Source organism: Xyrauchen texanus, chromosome 30 (assembly GCF_025860055.1).
Source record: "Xyrauchen texanus isolate HMW12.3.18 chromosome 30, RBS_HiC_50CHRs, whole genome shotgun sequence".
NCBI lineage: Eukaryota > Metazoa > Chordata > Actinopteri > Cypriniformes > Catostomidae > Xyrauchen > Xyrauchen texanus.
In genome coordinates, this window is record NC_068305.1 from 32,416,156 (window position 1) to 32,434,620 (window position 18,465).

The 18,465-nt window shown below is 40.6% G+C and overlaps 1 protein-coding gene across 3 annotated transcripts in view; it reads right to left on the minus strand.

Moving 5' to 3' along the window:
* The window catches only part of LOC127624038 (transcription factor HIVEP2-like), a 103,940-nt gene that overhangs the window by 50,625 nt on the left and 34,850 nt on the right, over positions 1-18,465 (minus strand). The window contains exon 1 of one of the 3 annotated variants that reach the window (XM_052098649.1): positions 12,667-12,782. The exons of the other annotated variants lie outside the window; for them this stretch is intronic. The gene's annotated coding sequence lies outside the window, so the exon portion shown is untranslated. Of the gene's footprint in view, positions 1-12,666; positions 12,783-18,465 lie in introns of those variants that run through there. 3 annotated transcript variants of the gene reach the window in all.

Below are 18,465 nucleotides of genomic sequence, written 5' to 3' on the forward strand. Positions count from 1 at the left end.
TTCTTAAGAAAACAAGGTGGGGCTCATTTTAACCCAGATTAGCCTCCATGTACCCTCTATTGTGGAGCTGTAGTGAAATGTGACTACGTCAAATCTGTTGCAAAATCTTAGATGCAAACGTCACACAGTCCGAGTGCTAATAAGGATTACAAAAATAAATAAAACCTGATACCACTGTTACAGATTTAGAGTTTGTTGTAGCTTATTCATGCTGAGTAAAACTGCCACAGAAGCACCTAAATCAGGGGTCAGCAACCTTTTTGACAAGGAGTGCCATTTCTTATTTTCTTGGTCAATGGCTGTGCCGATGAAATCCAGGCATGCTCATTTATTTGCTGAATAAGCCTGATTCAACAGCCATTCTATTTTATTTGAGCACTGTCTGAATTTTTATATTAGACATGGATAACACTAACATATGACTTCTATAAGGCTAGTTTTGCTACATAATGTGTTCAGTGTTCTGTCTGTATTATGTCCATGACAACAGCTGTCATGATTTTCTGGTATATTGTTCTAGTCAAAATGTATTCTGACAAACATAAGCCCAAAGCCACCCAACTCAGCCACTAGAAGGAATGCAATAACATTCAAACTTAGAAACCTTTTGTTCACACTGTGTATTATATGACCAATCCGGTTCCATTTATAAATCAGAAATATATCAACAGTTCCTTTACAATTTGCCATTGCCTCAAACAATTCCTTAACTGGTGTTTCATTCATTTTGGATCAACAAATGTAGAGCGAAAGACTGCCTGAAAATGCCAGCTCATGAGGTTATTGTATACTGCCCATACAACATGCATACATGCAACTAAAAACACATATTGTATGGTGTTGCATTGCATGCTGAAGGGCAGAGAGGTTTATTTGTGCAAGGGGGCAATGGAGCATACCATATTTTCTTTTTTAATTACTATTAAACAAGCCATGAAGGGGTCATGCTAGGTCATCTCAGAAGGAGGGCCTACAGTCAAGAATTTAGCAGCCCTGCCGCCTAGGGCATCTGGGCGCTGTAGCCACCTCACCGGAGGAATTTCCAGTGTTCAAATAAAAACTGATAATGGGATGTGTACACAGCAGGAGTGGAAAATTAGAGGTGCGTTACGAGGTTTTCCACATTCCTTTCTCTCCATGGGCCAGACATGCGTGCCTGCCTTGCATATGCTGGAGTCCTGGGATCGGAGTGTGTGTGGATCTCTCTGTGTGTTAATGTGAATGGGACATCCCTACAGGCATTCCACTACTTATTTATTTTTTTACATCAACATAGTGTATCATGTGAGATTCTGTCCAAGTAAACATGGCTAAATTTATAGTTCAGAAATGGAATGCCGTAAGACTTTTTTCTTTTATGGTAAGAGACCAACTCAAGTCAAGGCAGTGGCCTATAGACAGGGTTGGGAGTAAAAGAATACATGCAATAATTCTATTCCATTACATTTACAATTTAAATGGTTGGTAATCAGAATACTGATACATTCAAAAAGTATATTGATTACTGAAGGGATTATTTAGCATTTCTGTTATTTGTTGAATTGAATTTTGTCTATTCAGTTGGAAAATATTTATATAAACGATGCCTTTCGAGGAACGTTTAAACAGCGGTAAAATACTTTCTTATGAAGTGTTATATTTGTACGAGCAGACGCAGCAGTTTCCACACTGTTATGAGTGAAACAGTGGATATGGCATCAAAAAAATTGGCCCTTCGGAGCTAAATAGAAGAACTACAGCTTATAGAGCTAAACAGAAAAGCAGTTTAAAATGGTTTGACAGATGAAATATTAATTAAATAAATGCATGATTACAAGATAAATGTAAGGTATTGTGGCAGCAGGGGAGTGGTCAAGCATCCGTCCGGAGAGAGAGAGAAAGAGGTAAGGTGCTTGCACCTGAGCTAGATTATGTTTAACACCTGTCTCTTATTCCAGTGAGCATGGGGACAGCAGCATATAAACAGCCATGCCACCAGCAGAGAGAGTGAGAGAGTCTGGCACAAGCAAGGCCACGGTGCTGCTGAAGCCGTTTAATCTGTTATGTTTGTGAAGCTGATGTGTAAGTTATTACATTCCTGTGAATCTGATGTGTTTATTTGACTACCTGCTGTGAATCATCTCGGTTACTGTCGTAACCTCCGTTCCCTGATGGAGGGAACGGGACATTGTGCCGATGTAGTAACACTAGGGGTCTCTCTTGGGAGCCCCAAACACCTCTGATCTTTGAGAAAAGGCAGATGTGAATTGGCGAGAGGAGAGGGAAGTCCTCCCTCAGGGGAATTTGCGGAATTTGCCTTCGCGAGGAGCGTGAGGTCCGAGAACCAAGTCTGGGTGGGCCAGTACGGCGCCACAAGGGTGACTTGTTCCTCGTCCCCCCTAGGCTCACTGAGGGGAACGCGTATTTGCGCAGCACCAGGGGCCAGCGCATCTGTCCCGAGGGGGGCTCTCATCAGGGAATACCAGAGCAGGCAGTGGAAGGATTCCCGGGAAGCAAACAGGTTTGTGCTACCTGTGCTTTGCCGAATTGACTCCAAATCAGCTGGACCACCTGAGCGTAACCTGCCATTACAGCGCATTCACTGTGGTGTTGAGGCTGCCCAGGATGTGAGGGAAAGGCTCTATCACACCTTTCTGCAGAAGGACCGCGATGCTGAGGCGAGCTGCCTGTCTCATCCCAAAACTGGACAGGAGCAAACGAGTGTGCTGGGGAATGAGTGGTCCGCGGGGGATTACCCAGAGGAACCGAACCCATTGGGGCCCCAAAATCACTTTCAGCATCAACCGGGCTGGCCTCATATCCGTAGGTAGAAAGACCAGCATGGGGGATGGCTGAAGTGGCTTTTCCCCAGAAGAAAGAAAGCCATGACTGCAACGTTGCTATGGTCATGTTCTCGCAATGAAAACATGAACAATCCACAAAAGATAATCTTTGTGTTTTCCTGTAAAAAAAAAAATCTTAAATCCTTAAAACAAGATAAATTTAGTTGATGCAACACTGCATAAATTATGTCAAAATACATTTTTTTTTATTTACTGTTTGTGCATTTTGTCTTACAGTACTGTCATATTTTGTTAACATATTATTCACTTGCTTATAATCAAAACATGTGAAAAAATCTGCCAGTGTTGAAAAAGTAATCCAAAGTATTTAGTTTAGGTAGATGACTTTGAGTGATCCAACAGAATATGTTACATATTAAATTGTAGAGCCAGTATTCTGTAATCTGTATTGGAATACATTTTAAGAGTAATCTTTCCAACCCTGAAAAGAATAAGATATAACATATCAAACTGACACTTTTCCTAGAAACGCCAGCCTGTGTTTTAGAACAACCAGCATAATGCCAGCTAAGGTTTCATTCTTTATGACCACATCCTGACTGATGCAACTATTGACTGGCTCCACTACACTGCTATATTAATTCAGTGCAACTATAAAGCCAATAACTGATACCCCTTTTCTCCAAGGATGCCGTATTCACTTCCAACCTGGGCAGCCTCTGCTGTCTCCAAGGGTGATAAATGGCAGGCAGAAACCAAATAAAGATCTAATTTCTCCCACTGCTGAATGGCTTCCTGCTCAGCTTTTGTTAACTGTGGCTGTTCGCAGATGGATTAGTGGCAGTCTCCTCTACTCTGATGCCACCGGACACGCTATGCTGTACTGGCAATAAGGAATGGATAATGGGGATCCGCTCTCATTGTTACGAATTTTACCAATTTTTGTTTCAGGATACAATTTAAGTCAGTTATAATTTTGTAATTTAATGTAATTTTTTTAATAATTTGGTAGCTTGGATAAAACTGTGTTACATGAATATGTGTTGTTCTATTAACTACACTGATTACGGTTCTGTACAACAGGCTTCTCTGTCTGTTTTACATGAGATATAATCTCAGGTCAAGCATATAATTTAGATAACTTCAGACAGCCTTTAATGGCTGTCTCACTGTTGTAGGACTGCTATCCTCTTGCAAAAAATAAACTTTTGCTTATTCATACATAGGGCTGCACGATTTGGGGAAAAAAGTCATATTGCGATTATTTTGAAAAATATTGCGATTGCGATTTGAACTGCAATTATGATGGTAATGTTTTCCACATGTTCAACTGCAAAAACGCTACTCGGGTTTTCACACTTGAGCCCTCTTAAAAAGAACCAAACTGAGACCTTTTTTCAGTTCAACCACAAACAAATAAATGTATAAACAGTGAAAAAAAGTATTCTTCATATTCAAATGTTACCATCCACCATGTACCTGTTTTTGTCCATTTTGTGATAAGGTCTCAGCCCACTAATCATCATCATTAGTTTTTGAAACACAGTCAACTTGCATATTACGGATGCTCCAATCAGGATTTTAACATCCGATACCGATCTCCAATTTTATTTCATTTCATCAATCAATGAACAATCAGCAGCTCTGTCAAAACTGGTTATATGTAAGCTTTCTGCTCAATGTCACTGTTAACTAAATTTCCCTGTCAATAAAACCATAGTTGTTGCCTAGTTTTTGCTGTCAGTCAATAATTCAGTATACACAAATTATAATTTTAAAATATAAATGTTACTCTATATTCTAGGCCTTAAAAACTAGTTGGCTTACACAAACTATTCTTTACTGTATATAAGATAGTCCTAAAGAATGAGGCTTAATGTCAAACTGAAGTTGAACTGATAACCCATTGGTGTAATTACATTTACAGTGAAAATGTTTATTAGTTTGTCACCATTGAATTTAATTATTTTATTATATTTAATTTAGCAATGCACTATATTATAGTAACTAAATATTTGACATAGATTTATTATATGTATGTTCCTTCCTTTTCATTTTATTGGATGTTGATAATATTAGTTCCGCTTGTTTCCGCGGGGAGTGTAATAAGTGCGACACGCTCTCTCCATTGTTGCCAACTTAGTGACTTTGTCGCTATTTTTAGCGACTTTTCAGACCCCTTTAGCGACATTTTTTCAAAAAAGCGACTAGCGACAAATCTAGCGACTTTTTGGACAAACCTTAGCAACTTTCCAAATTCCAAATATCGCCAGTACTGCAAGCGTGAGGTCTTACTTCCCCGCTGCGTCTGCTCTGTTCAGTGAGCGGCTGGGCTGAGAGGAGCAGCACATTCCGTTGACTGCACGCCAGCGGACATAGACATGAATGAGCTGCGCATGTGCACGCTGTGTTAGCAGGAACCAATCAGTGATCACATAGCAGCTGCCTTCTCCTTTGTTTTAATTCAAAACATTTAATTTGACCGTTTTTTCTTGGCATGCGCTTATATTCACTACTAATCAGAGTTTTAGTTCATTCCGGTTCGGTTTCTGAACTCTCCGACTTCAGATCTTATATTTACAGACTGTATACATTTTACTTATCCAAACACAACAATAAACCTTCTTCAAACTCATAATCATGTAACGTTAGCTAAGTTCCGTTCCGTTCCGTTGTCTAACAGAAAATATGTAATTGAGAACCGTTTTACTGGACATTTGGCTATATACTTATATAAAAACAGTATGAGCACGGTTTAGGGGAGATAACCGTTATTATAAACTGAAGTAGGCTACAGTACCGACAAATTAGGCAGAATGCAAATACGACGCGATGACGTCATTAATATGCTAATGACGCATGACGTCATCTGGCGACATTTAGCTACTTTTCGAGCAGGCTTTAGCTACTTTCCATTGAAAATAGTTGGCAACACTGGCTCTCTCGTGAGATGACATATGTATGAAGAGATGTTTCTGGACTCTACAGGTGTTATTGTTAATGCTGTTTGCTCAGCAATCATTTAATAAAGACGTTTGAATTATACCCCATCTTGTATTCTGTGATATTATTATGATACCTGTGCCTTGCGGAGACTGAGATGCTGCTATCGCATAAAATAATAAAAAACGCTTCAATGAGGATGCGCCAGTTTAGTGTAAATAAAGCGTTTAGCGCATGCAACTTAACGGAACCGAACTCAGAGCACTTCTGTTACTCTAAGCATGAAAGGGGGTTGTGGAGCACAGACCCGCTCTGAAAACACTAACAATTCTCTGACTAAATATCCACTGGACAGAGCAGCGCAAACAAACTTTGAAGGGAGCAGACTATATATGTATTTAATTAAATCGCAGCCCTTTGCAATTTAATAATCGCACAAGGTCATATTGCGGTTTTGATTAATTGTGCAGCCCTATTCATACACATTATTGTGATGCTTACCAAGGACAGGGGCAAATGACAGGGATGTGTTTAAGTGAAACTTTACCAGTCAAGGCCAAAACATACTCTACCATGTACTTGAATGCAGATGCCTCTAGTTACGCAAGCTCAATTTTGTGTGTTGTTGCATTCCAAAATGTGTCAGACCCACTGATCTATATATAGATCAGTGGTCAGACCGCAATTCATAACACAATTTTAGCAGGTGTTGCATTCTCAACGCTGCCACAAGGGGTGCTATAGCGAACATTAGTGTAAACAGTCTGCTTTTACAGTGGGTTGTCTCTTTCGAGACAACTACAGTCATGGTGAGCAACAGTTTGAAGAGAATATCACTGAGCATGTAAGTTGAAGTCAATATAGGCTTTTTATAGCAACTTTCCTTGAATAATAACACATCCAGACTATGGAAGATAACTCTATTGAACACTGAGGTTTGTTACCTCCACGTAACACACGTTAAACATTTTCAACCGTACTGCGCATGGATAATGAGCTGGCCATGCATTCGCATCTGTGTACACATACTTGCATATGTTTCTGGCCTCATGCTATAATGTATGAATGTCCAATTCAGTATGTGGTCAGATCTGTGTCGGACTGTGTCACAATGCTAGCAGCAATTTCTCCATTTCCTTCCCTCTGTCCTCCCACTTTCTCTCAAATGTCTGTCTCTCCATCTCCACACACATACCACATACTCCACGGCAGCATTCACAAACTGCTGTGGTTTTGAAATAGATCAGCACAATCTCAGTAACCCATGGCTGCCACCTCTCCATCTGCCTGCACATTTTTTTCCCATTTCCTTCCATTTCTTTTCTGTACATTCTTCTCTCTGACTCATCTGATGGCTCCTTCCATTCACAGGATAAAAATATAAGCACGGCCCTTACCTTGCCATCAGAGCCTTAGTAGGCTGAATACATGTCAGCTGTTCTCCTCTGCTCTTTAGTGGTTTCAGATTCAGGTGAGTTCCATTAAAGTAACCTCCATAAAACAGTTTTCTGTGTTCTGAAACCTCTGAATGATTCCCATAAGAAAGAACTGTTTTCCTCAGACACAAATATGTTGTATCTCTGTGTCTGTCTGATTAAGAAAAATGATGATTAATGACAAACTTCCTCCTCTTACATCATTATTTTTTAATGTTCAAATTCTCTTTGTTGAAGTACTAAAAATGTTGGAGTTGCGGTGTAGCCCCCCCCCCCACCCAAAATGTAGTTAAAATAGTTCTATACTACCTAAAAAAATCTTGCATCCAGCATAGAATGAGTCATATGCTGGATTATATTGTATGTTTTATAGGGTACAGTCAGTGTGAGGAATGCCTGATTTTTTTCAACATTAATATTGGAGTCCAATAATTCTAAGAATGCACATGTAGTCAGGGTGAGACAGAGAGGTGTTGAAAAAAAATCTGTTCTGTCTGAGATTGGAATAATAAGAGATGGAAAAAGAGAAAACATGTCTAAACCTCATTTTAAAAATAGAGTCTGATAGTCTGGAAAGATTAAGCCACTGCGTAAGGGTTGGTTCAGGCAAGGTCGTTGGATAAATTTATGCCTGCGCTATAAAAGTCTGTAAATATAAGTTATTTAATGTCAGATCTGTACCTAGGATAGATCTGGATTGTAAATTGCTTTTATGTGAATCTCGATCGTGTCTGACAGATTTTCCTGAGCAAAAGTTGCCAGGAATGTGGTTGATTCAGGCCAGTGGAGACAGGTGGTCTCACCTGTGATTCAAGTGTTACGCCATGGAAAAAACCCCCACCATTTTTTCCTGGCTGTTCTCGAGCAGCTCTCTTACCTCTGCATGGAGTTCTGCCCACTCTCTCTATCTCTCCTTTTATATTAGCTTCTCGCAGTCTGGCTTGAATTTGCCAACCCTGCAGGCCATCTCACCTGAGCACAGGCCAAGTGTCTTTGTGCATCTCTCCTCTAGGAGACTCTCACAAACAGGAAATGGCATTAATACAAAAATGGATTACGCAAACCATAGATAAATCATGATTATTGGAATATATGTCTTTTCCACCTTGTGTGTGTCTCTCTCCCTCTCTCGCTCTCTCTCTCTCACTCTCACTGAAGTGTGAGTCACAAAGTGCTTGCCCAATTGGCAGAGGTTGGGTGTCCAGGTCTCTCTGTTTGCTACAGATCTGGCACTGACCAATACCGAACAGAAGGTATGGAGAGCTTAGCCCAGTCGAAGCCTTTAGGCCACAGACACAGAGAGGGGACACAGTCAGGGTTTGTCCAAGCTCCATCCACACACCTCCAAACTCTTCCAGATCAGTGACATTTGCATCACAAGGCATAGCTAGAGAAGGTTTGAATGCAAGCCTAAGCTTTCATTATGAAATCCTGACCATGCTGTTTTGTCAGACCCTGCTGCATTTGTCCTGCAGTTGCTCAAGTGCTCATCTACTCTTTGTAATGATGGCAGATGTGCATTTCAGCATGGAAGAATTTTAGAGAACTGTTTTTTATGTTTTGTTTTAGTTTTTTTATCCCCTTTTCTCCCCAATTTGGAATGCCCAAATCCCACTACTTAGTAGGTCCTCGAGGTGGCGCATGGTAACTCACCTCAATCTGGGTGACTGAAAACATGGCGTGCATCTTATCACGTGGCACCACGGAGACTCACAGAATATGGAGGCTCATGCTACTCTCCCAATCCACGCACAACTCACCATGTGCCCCACTGAAAGCAAGAACCACTAATCGCAACCACGAGGAGGTTACCCCATGTGACTCTAACCTCACTAGCAACTAGGCCAATTTGGTTGCTTAGGAGACTTGGCTGGAGTCACTCTGCACACCCTGGATTCAAACTCGTGACTCCAGGGGTGGAAGTCATCGTCAATACTCACTGAGCTACCCAGACCGTTTTTTTCTGGCTTTGATCACTGAAGGTCCCGGTCAAAATAAAACAGCAGTTTTAAGTGGGCCATCTGCCTTTAAGCTACTATACAAAAAAAACATGATTCATGATGTTGTTATTTTTCCAAAAGCACAGAAAAAGCAAACAAACCTTAATATCACTCGTCTTTTGTTGCACATGCCACAGAATAATTCTAAATACGAATCAATCTTCGTTTTGTTATATATGTCAATTAAACATGGTCTTACTGTAATGTACAAATGAAAAGGCAATAATCTAAATATTCGAAAGAAAATTATTAATTAAATAGGAATGAATGATAGTCAAAAAGTAAACCACCCATAAAGATGCAGACCCAGATAACCGGCAGAATGATGAATTCATAGAATAGACACATTTAGTCACACAAAGGTCGATGTTAATAGTGAACAATGATGTGCTGTGTGTCACCATGGACAAGCTACTTCTCTCCAGTGCATTTCTCTTACATTGCACAGTAAGCAGTCTTCACTTTTTACCCACCCTGTTTGTCACTATAGAACCATTCAAGAGTGCCAATGCTGAATCGGTAGTCAAGAGACCACAAAATACTACTTTTTTTACATTATTTTTTATACTTTTTCATAAGCATCTGTTAATACATGGCACTTGAGAAAACGGGGTCTCTGTGTCAGAATAGAGACACTTGAGGAAAAAGGAAATCATCCGGGATGGAATAGCGTGGATGTGTTGATTTGTCTCTTTTGCTTCTCTTCAGCAGAGTACGGAGCGCCCTGGCGCAAGGTCATATAAGATCAGTCCTCTCAGGTGTACAGGTGGCCTTCTCCTGCCATCTGTACTCTACAGTTCTGTATTTGTTTTAGATTATGTATTATTATTATTATACAAAGGGAGCTGCTTTCAATAAATTCATCATCAAAACACTTTTGTACTTCTAAGAAATAAGGTACTTAACTGTAAATGTCTGATTTTAATAAGCATTTGAAGACAGCCTGGAAAATGTGTCAGGATTAGAAAGAAAATGCATACTAATATGCAAGCCTTTTGGTGGAGAAATTATTTCATTCAAGTAAACTATGAAAAAAGAACAGAAGGTCAGATGCTGAATGAAGTGCCATTTAAGTTGTGCACTTTAAAAGACTGAAAGAATCTTGTTGGTCAAATAGTTAACCATCATTTTTACTGTTTTAATCCCCCTGTGGCAGGATTAAAATTAATCAGAAAATTGGGGCAACAAAATGAGGGGACCCACTTATGAGGGCTTCTGGATTTATAGATCTGTTATTTGTCACAGACAAACAAACTTAAGACTTTGGGCTAATCAAATAATTACAAGCAGTAAAGAAGTTATTGCCCCAAACCTGGACACAATTACATCCTGTCCCACTGCCAAAACTGGGCAACTGATGAAGTGGGGTCTGTATCAGGTTGTTGTGGACAAAAGTCTAACATCACATTACTCAGTAATTGCTTTCTATTCCACTGGCAGGCTGGTGCGTCAGCTTAGGAAAGAATCTGCCACCGCAGTTAGGGATTCCTCCTTTGATACACTTTAGATTTTCAGCTTTCAGAATTAAAACAGTCCTAACAATAGCCATTAAACAATGGAAGGTTAACACATTACAATAAAGTTATATTCATTACCATTAGTTAACTATATTTGTTAATATAAATTAACAATGAACAATGCTTTTACGGCACTTGTTTATTGTTCAATTCATCATATATTAGGTTTATTCCATATCAAATCAGCCAAATTTCAAAAATTTCCCTGGCTGAACATTTGTATTTTGTTAATATTTTTTCTAAAGGATCATCTTTGATCATCAATTAATTATTTGTGTTACCTGAGGAAAAAACTAAATAAATAAAAAAAACTAATTTTGAGCTCAGGACCACTGGTTGTGTTGACATGGAATGACCCACTAATACATTTTAACATTAGAAAAGTTGTATACATGAACATTACTTAATGCATTATGAACTAACATTAACAATTAACTGTACAAATGAATTGTATTTTACATAAATTAACATTAACCAAGAATAACAAATGCATTAAAAAACATCATCCATTCTTAGTTCATAATATCGAAAGTATCTATTAATATTAGCCAATATTATTTTATTGTAAAGTGCAATGCAACCTCTAGGCAGCCAATGTGTGAACTGCTCCTTCTCAGTATTTTTGCATTATTCAGCGACGCTTGTCTAATGGGGCATTTCCCGAACCCAGTCATAGAGACACCTCTGGGAAACCCTACAGGAGAACTACAGTCGATGAATCCAGAGCACTGAAATTATAAAGTCTAAATATTTTTGAATGGAAAATGCTTTAGCACACTTGGCAAGGAGTTTCATTCCACTGCTATCAGACAGGAGTATTACAATTCTTTCTCTTTGCACAAGCAGACATACAACAGGAGGAGGATGGGAGAAAATGCAGAGGATGTGCTCTGTGAAATGCAATGGGGGGCTCATCTCAAGGTCACTCTATACTGTGAGCCAGGTTTCCTGGTTGTCCGAGTTTCTGAATGGGACTTAGTCAGTGTGCTTATATTCTATGCGTAGGAAGAGCGAGCCGAGCATTTCTGAAATAAATGACTCTTTGAACTGGCAGAGAACAGAGAAGCTGGTGACTTTTTAACTGTGGCTGTTAATGCAGAGATGCAGTATATGTGCCTGTGACAGCCACCTGGGCTGTGTTTCCCAAAAGCATCGCAAGCTTAAGCTGATCGTAGAGACCGATGCCACCAATGGTTTCTATGATCTACTTAGGCTTATGATGATTTTGGGAAACACAGCCCTAGTGTCTACGAGGTGTTTCCCTGTGTTATTGTCAGAGCATTCCCCAACATAGTGAATTATACCATACTGATAAGGCAACAGCTGTATGTGGAAAGGTTCATAAGTCTGGTGATAAAGAAGACTAATTTTGCAAACAAGCAATTTTAAAAATAATTCCCGGTGGAATTGATGAATGATGCGTAGCATGTAAGCCCGGTGGGGTTGGAGGGGTGAGTTATGTGAGGGGGACATTCCTGTGCAAGCTCAGCACACAGACACTGAAGATGCAGAATCAATGGAAGTCTAACGGCCACATCCCATCCACAGCTGTAATGGAATATCAAGTGCACCGTCTCTGATGTGCTCTGCATTAAGCAAAGAACGAGGCAAGATGGATAAACACAAAGGAAGAAATGAAAAGACAAGCTCTCTCTCTGCGTCTCTCTATCTCAAGAAGCAAACTCCTAACAAGCTCAAGGTATTTTCACTGTTTTAATGTTATTATCAGACAGAGATGGCAGCTAGAAATCTGCATGGAGCTGTAAAGGAAAATAAATCAGAGACAGTCACCTTACAGCCTTTTGAAACCCAGTTTGCCACAGACAAACAGCTAACACACGCTCCTCTTTCGCCTCTGCTCTAATGCCTATCCTTAAGATAACATCAGCCCCCCATCAGTTTACAAACACTGACAGGGATGTCACCTCTCTGATCAACACTAAATACATGAAGATGTGAAGGAAAAAATAAGGATTTCTGAACCAACCTGGCTTCCCAAGGTCTTTGGTCATCCACAACATTCTGCTAATCTCGAATTCCCCTTGTCCATTCTAGGAGGTAAGGAATAAAACGCCAGCCAGCCGAAAATCCCATCAATCAGAAGGCTCTCACTGATAGAGTGTATACTAGGAGACCTACTGATGTAAGCTAGTCACCAGAGAAAATACCCAGTGGTGATGCATATCCAGGAACAAAAATAGCACTGGGGCCCCTAGAGGGATTATACAACAGACAACGCTTGGAGGTACTTTTGCAGTCCCAGTTCTGCTCTGCTTTTTCTCACAAAAGTCTTTTAATTCTCAAAAGCTCAACCTGACCTCAAACAGAGGGGTCAGGGTACTTAGGTGGAAAGAAATCTCAGTCAGCCTTGTGTGTGTTTGCATCAGATTTTGCGTGTAACGACACAGAGTCTTATTGGACTATGCTTTAATTGCAGTCTGGCCTCAGTGCCTTTGACCCGGGGATTGTCCACAGAGTGTAAATAACAACACGGTATCACCGCTCACCCCTCCCTCCACCCCTTCCCACAGGGCTATAAATAGCTCACCAGGCTAATTCTTACAAAATCTCTTTATAGATGTGCTTTCACTGTTCACTCTAGGCTAGCCCAGACAATGATATGTTTAGCTTATAGATCATGATGTGTAATTGTGTAAATTTGAGTGCGTGTATATTTAAACCAGGTTAATTTCCTTATATTGGCAAAAACTGTGGCAATGTACAGGAGTGCACTGCGACAATCAAAAGAAAGGGGGAACCAGCCTGCTGAGCAAATACTTCAAGCTTCTCTGCAGTGAGGGGGTTGCCAGATTCAAACTTATGCTAATATATTTACCTCAGCCACCGCATGTCATGAGCAACACAGCCCTTTTTGAGGGTCACCTGAATAAACTCCCAGCTTAAGAATTATGGCCACATTCCCCACAGCTGATGTACCATTTTAGGGAGTATTCACTCAAGCTGCAGAGATGACATCAAGCTGTCAAGAGCAACTGTGATAACAATCCTGGTTATCCCAAGAGGAATCAGTTAATCAAATCTGTAAACTAAACATACTATAGCTATGTGGCAGATTTTGCCCTTAACACAGAATCCAATTTACAAAGCTAAATATATTTTACCAGAGCTGAGCTCAGGAGAGGGACTTGAGTGACTAACCAAGAATCTGGCCAACTAGAATCAAAGATCCCCTGTGTCATCCCCTACTCAATGATGGAGGGAATAAAAAAGTGAATGAATTGAAACTGGGTCCATTGGGGTCTCACTGTCTGTCTGAACAAGCTTCTCTGTAAATAACTCTTCTGGTTAAGGTACTGATAGACTCCCATCTCAAAAAAGCACCACATTAAAATGTGTTTGTAGAGTTGTTTGATTTTTTGCTGTTGTTGTTTTTTTTTTTGACAGGAAACGAGGGTCTGATATTCTGTTTAATTGCACTTTACTGTAAATATATCTGCTATGCTGTAGAGATTGAAAAGTGAATTCAAGAAATTGAGATCTTGGATCACATTTCTTCATGTGTTTTATGGAAAGATCGGGAAGTATTCACTAGAATCACTACAGATGTACTGTACTTCAGAAAGGAGGCCATCTGCTAATAGAGGAGAATACAGAGCAAGTTTTATATACAGTATGTTCCTGTTTTTGTTGTCTTAGCATGTCCCACCAATAAATTATTCATTCACTAACTGTGGCCACATGCATACTTACTGTAAATACAGTACATAAACAAATTACCCCTAAATGCAATAACAGATAATAGTGTATTTCTTCTTGCTAAACTAGGCAGGCAAACTTTCATTAATATTTAACTGCTTAGAATGTAATTGCCGTTAATCTAAAAACAGCGTCAGTAAGTAGTCCACATTTTGCCTACATGCAGGTGTACCTCAGTCCAAGTATTACTGATATAAGACAATGTGCAAAAATGGCTGTAATGCCACTAATCTGAGGGACAGCAGGACCAAGCCAAAATGAAATGAGAAAGCGTCAAAATGGTCAGAGTGTAAAAAAAACTACTGTTTTTGTCTTGTTATCCAGAACAAATATTGAAACATCATTCCTTGGTGTTGCAGGTTAATTTGACCCATTTTTAAAATGGTTCTAAATGGGTCCGAAAGTTCAACAAGGCCAAAGAAAGGTTAAAACAAGATACATTTATTAGAGAAGTAAAATAACAAAAATCTTAATTATTGGTTCCAGAGAAATAAAAAAAATGTTTGAGCCTTAAAATAAGATTAAAATAGCATGGGGCAATGGGGATGGAAACACATTTAACAATTAAAATGGAAAACAAGTGTATTTTTCTTACCCCATTGGCAAACAGTTGTTGTTTTAAAGCATAAATCTAAAAAAGTTGTTACATTTCTCTGAAAATAACACTTAATATATTATGCCATTTTTTTCCCTTAAGAGCATTTATCTGGTTTTAAGGATGTTTAGATATTTTTTTTACTGGAAAACAAGAAAAATGTAGAGAGTAAGAAAATTAGATTTTGCAATATGTCCATGTAGACAGGCCTATCATGGTCATGGTATTGTCTAGGACAAGATCTAAGGCAGGATGGACAGACTGGCCGTTTCTTTGCACAGTTCTTATCGACTAAGCAGGTTCTGTGGCCCAGGGACAATAGGACAGGAACAAGATCTCAGCTGGCATTAGTGCTGAATGAACAGTGTAATGGCTGAGGTATAGTTCTGGACCTTTGCCAAGCTTAAGCACTCCTTTAATCAGCATGCTGAAAAGAGAGGGACACAAGGGAAATGAAGGATCCTCCCCTAACCAGAGTGTACTCTGCTTAACTCACCAACCCCTCAGCTGGGATTTGCCTTTATTTTCCCTCTTTGCTAATGATAAATCTATTGCACAATCAACCTTCAGAAGTGCCTTCATTGTCCAACTGCTATGGCTGCAATATCTTCAATTGCAGTTACCCTCCAAATCTTTGAAATCTTAAATTTTTTGACATTAGATGTGATGCATTGATTAATCATGATATGAATCATAAAGTCTCAAAACTACATCAGAAACCACTGAGAACTCTGAATGGTTATTAAAGTGAAGCTAGACATCTTGTGAAACAAGATGCTGTAGCAAGATATGTCAACCTCCGTTTCTCGTAGTTTTAACATGAAACCGATCTGTTCCAAATAACTGTCACTAATGGGAAGCTTTTTGAGATAGGATTTTATTGGCAAGCAAAATCATTGGGAAACTTCCCCCAGGGTGTTTCATGCAGTGAAGTTAACGTTTATGTGCGGACACAAAACTCGTATCTCATAGCAAGCCAGAGGTAACTGTAAAAGGATAATGGCTAAATGCTAATGGCATGCTGTGGATGTCAAAAACCCTCTCATCTCACAGTGTTGATACAGCATGACTATAGCAAATTTACAAATGAAATTACCTTTTCAAAAATGTGAGACAAAGGAAAAGCGAGGTAATATCATTGTGCGGACTGACCCGCCACTACCTCTAGTCATCATGGCCTGGCCTCTTAGGGTCATCCTTCTGCCAGGCTCACAACAGGAGTTTACATACAGTACTAGGGAAAGCTCAGATGGAGTGTTTGCCACATGGGAGTAAGTAAGGTCTGTTTGGAAGGTGTTTACTACAGAGGGAAGAGGCGGTCACAGACACAGATGTCTATGACGATATAACAGTGAACACTGAAACTCTTCTCCAGGCTCTCTATCCATAATTACTATCTTTTTAGCCAGACAGAGAAAGATAATAGAGGACATGAATGAATACATTGCATGTTTGAGTTTGTCAACAATGTTTTTTTTCAATTTCACAATGCAACTAATCCCGCCTCTCTGAGATTACCATTGGTCAACTGATGCATTCACCAGAGTGTCCATCCATCCATCCATCTTCAACCGCTTATCCGAAGTCGGGTCGCGGGGGCAGCTGCTCCAGCAGGGGGCCCCAAACTTCCCTATCCCGAGCCACATTAACCAGCTCTGACTGGGCGACCCCGAGGCGTTCCCAGGCCAGTGTGGAGATGTAATCTCTCCACCTAGTCCTGGGTCTTCCCCGAGGCCTCCTCCCAGCTGGACGTGCCTGAAACACCTCCCTAGGGAGGCGGCCAGGGGGCATCCTTACCAGATGCCCAAACCACCTCAACTGACTCCTTTCAACGCAAAGGAGCAGCGGCTCTACTCCGAGCTCCTCACGGATGACTGAGCTCCTCACCCTATCTCTAAGGGAGAAGCCCGCCACCCTTCTGAGGAAGCCCATTTCGGCCGCTTGTACTCGCGACCTAGTTCTTTCGGTCATGACCCAACCTTCATGACCATAGGTGAGGGTAGGAACAAAAATTGACCGGTAGATCGAGAGCTTTGCCTTTCGGCTCAGCTCTCTTTTCGTGACAACGGTGCGATAGAGCGAGTGCAATACCGCCCCTGCTGCCCCGACTCTCCGGCCAACCTCCCGCTCCATTGTCCCCTCACTCGTGAACAAGACCCCGAGGTACTTGAACTCCTTCACTTGGGGCAAAACCTCATTCCCTACCTGGAGTACGCACTCCATCGGTTTCCTGCTGAAACCACCAGAGTGTGTTGTAGCAAAAGTTTAAATGTTTTCAATTTTTGGATGTATGATGGAGCTTCACTATCGGAAACCCTTGCGTTTTCCCTCTCCGTCCTTCGGACGCACCATCCCCTTTGATATCAATGCATTCGCAGCGTTCTCTGACACGGAGTTAACTCTAGTGTGTAGGCACCCTTAATGAGCCTCGATTGAGTCATACGCTGGTATGATGAGGCACACCTGATGTGAGGTTGCTGCCATTAAAAATCACAGCACGCTTCTCCTCAGGAAGCCGGCTTCTATCTCCTTGTGTGCACAGGCTGGCATCCTCGCTGGTCCAGGAACAGAGACTGATAGGTCAGGATGCCGGGCCACTATTCTCCTCACATGCCACGGCCCAGGTTATGCGGGCCGCTATGAAGAAGCCGGGATCGCATTGCGGCTGCTGGACCCCACCCATAATACCTGGACCTTACCCTATCATCACCACCCATCCTTCACATAGCCCCATTCACCACAAGGGCACCAGATCCCCCTTTTTTGGATACTTTTCCCCATGGACACTTTATTCCCCTTTTGAACATTTTATGTTTATTAATATTTCCAATAAATGCTTCACCGAGGTCTGATGCCAAACCCACCGTGTCTGTCCCTTGCTCACCCTGCCACAGCATTTGGCTTTTTATTTTTAGGGATTACAGCAATGATTCTTTAAATGGCAGAAACTTACAGCAATTGTTTTAAAAGTGACAGAGACCTAATGTTAACTGCCCCCCCACGACTTCTGATTTCTTTATAAAAGCAGTTTTGTATTAATATTGAATAATTAAACATTTCTCTGTAACAATGTGCTTGCATCATACTGGAGATGTATTATTTTTAGTCTTTTTACAGAACTTTAATGAAAAAGCCTGTGCTTAGAACGGAAATGAGGGATGCTTTGTTTCTATGCACTGGTGATAACAGAAGTTTGTGCCTCCAGGAACCATCAATCCTCCAGTGCGGGAAATGTCGAGGGAGCATAAAATTGTATATAACTCTAAAAAAAGCAACAAAGTCAGCAGGGAACAGCCCCGAAAGCACTTCTCCTGAGCCTGTTTTACTTTATAAGTCATTCATTTAAGTTTGCTGGAAGTACAGTTACTGGGGGAAAAAGACGCAAAAAAGAGCTAAATCACATACAGTAAGCGAATCACACAATTAGAGAATGTTTACATGTTAACAGTATGGAGAGGGCTCGCAGATTCAATT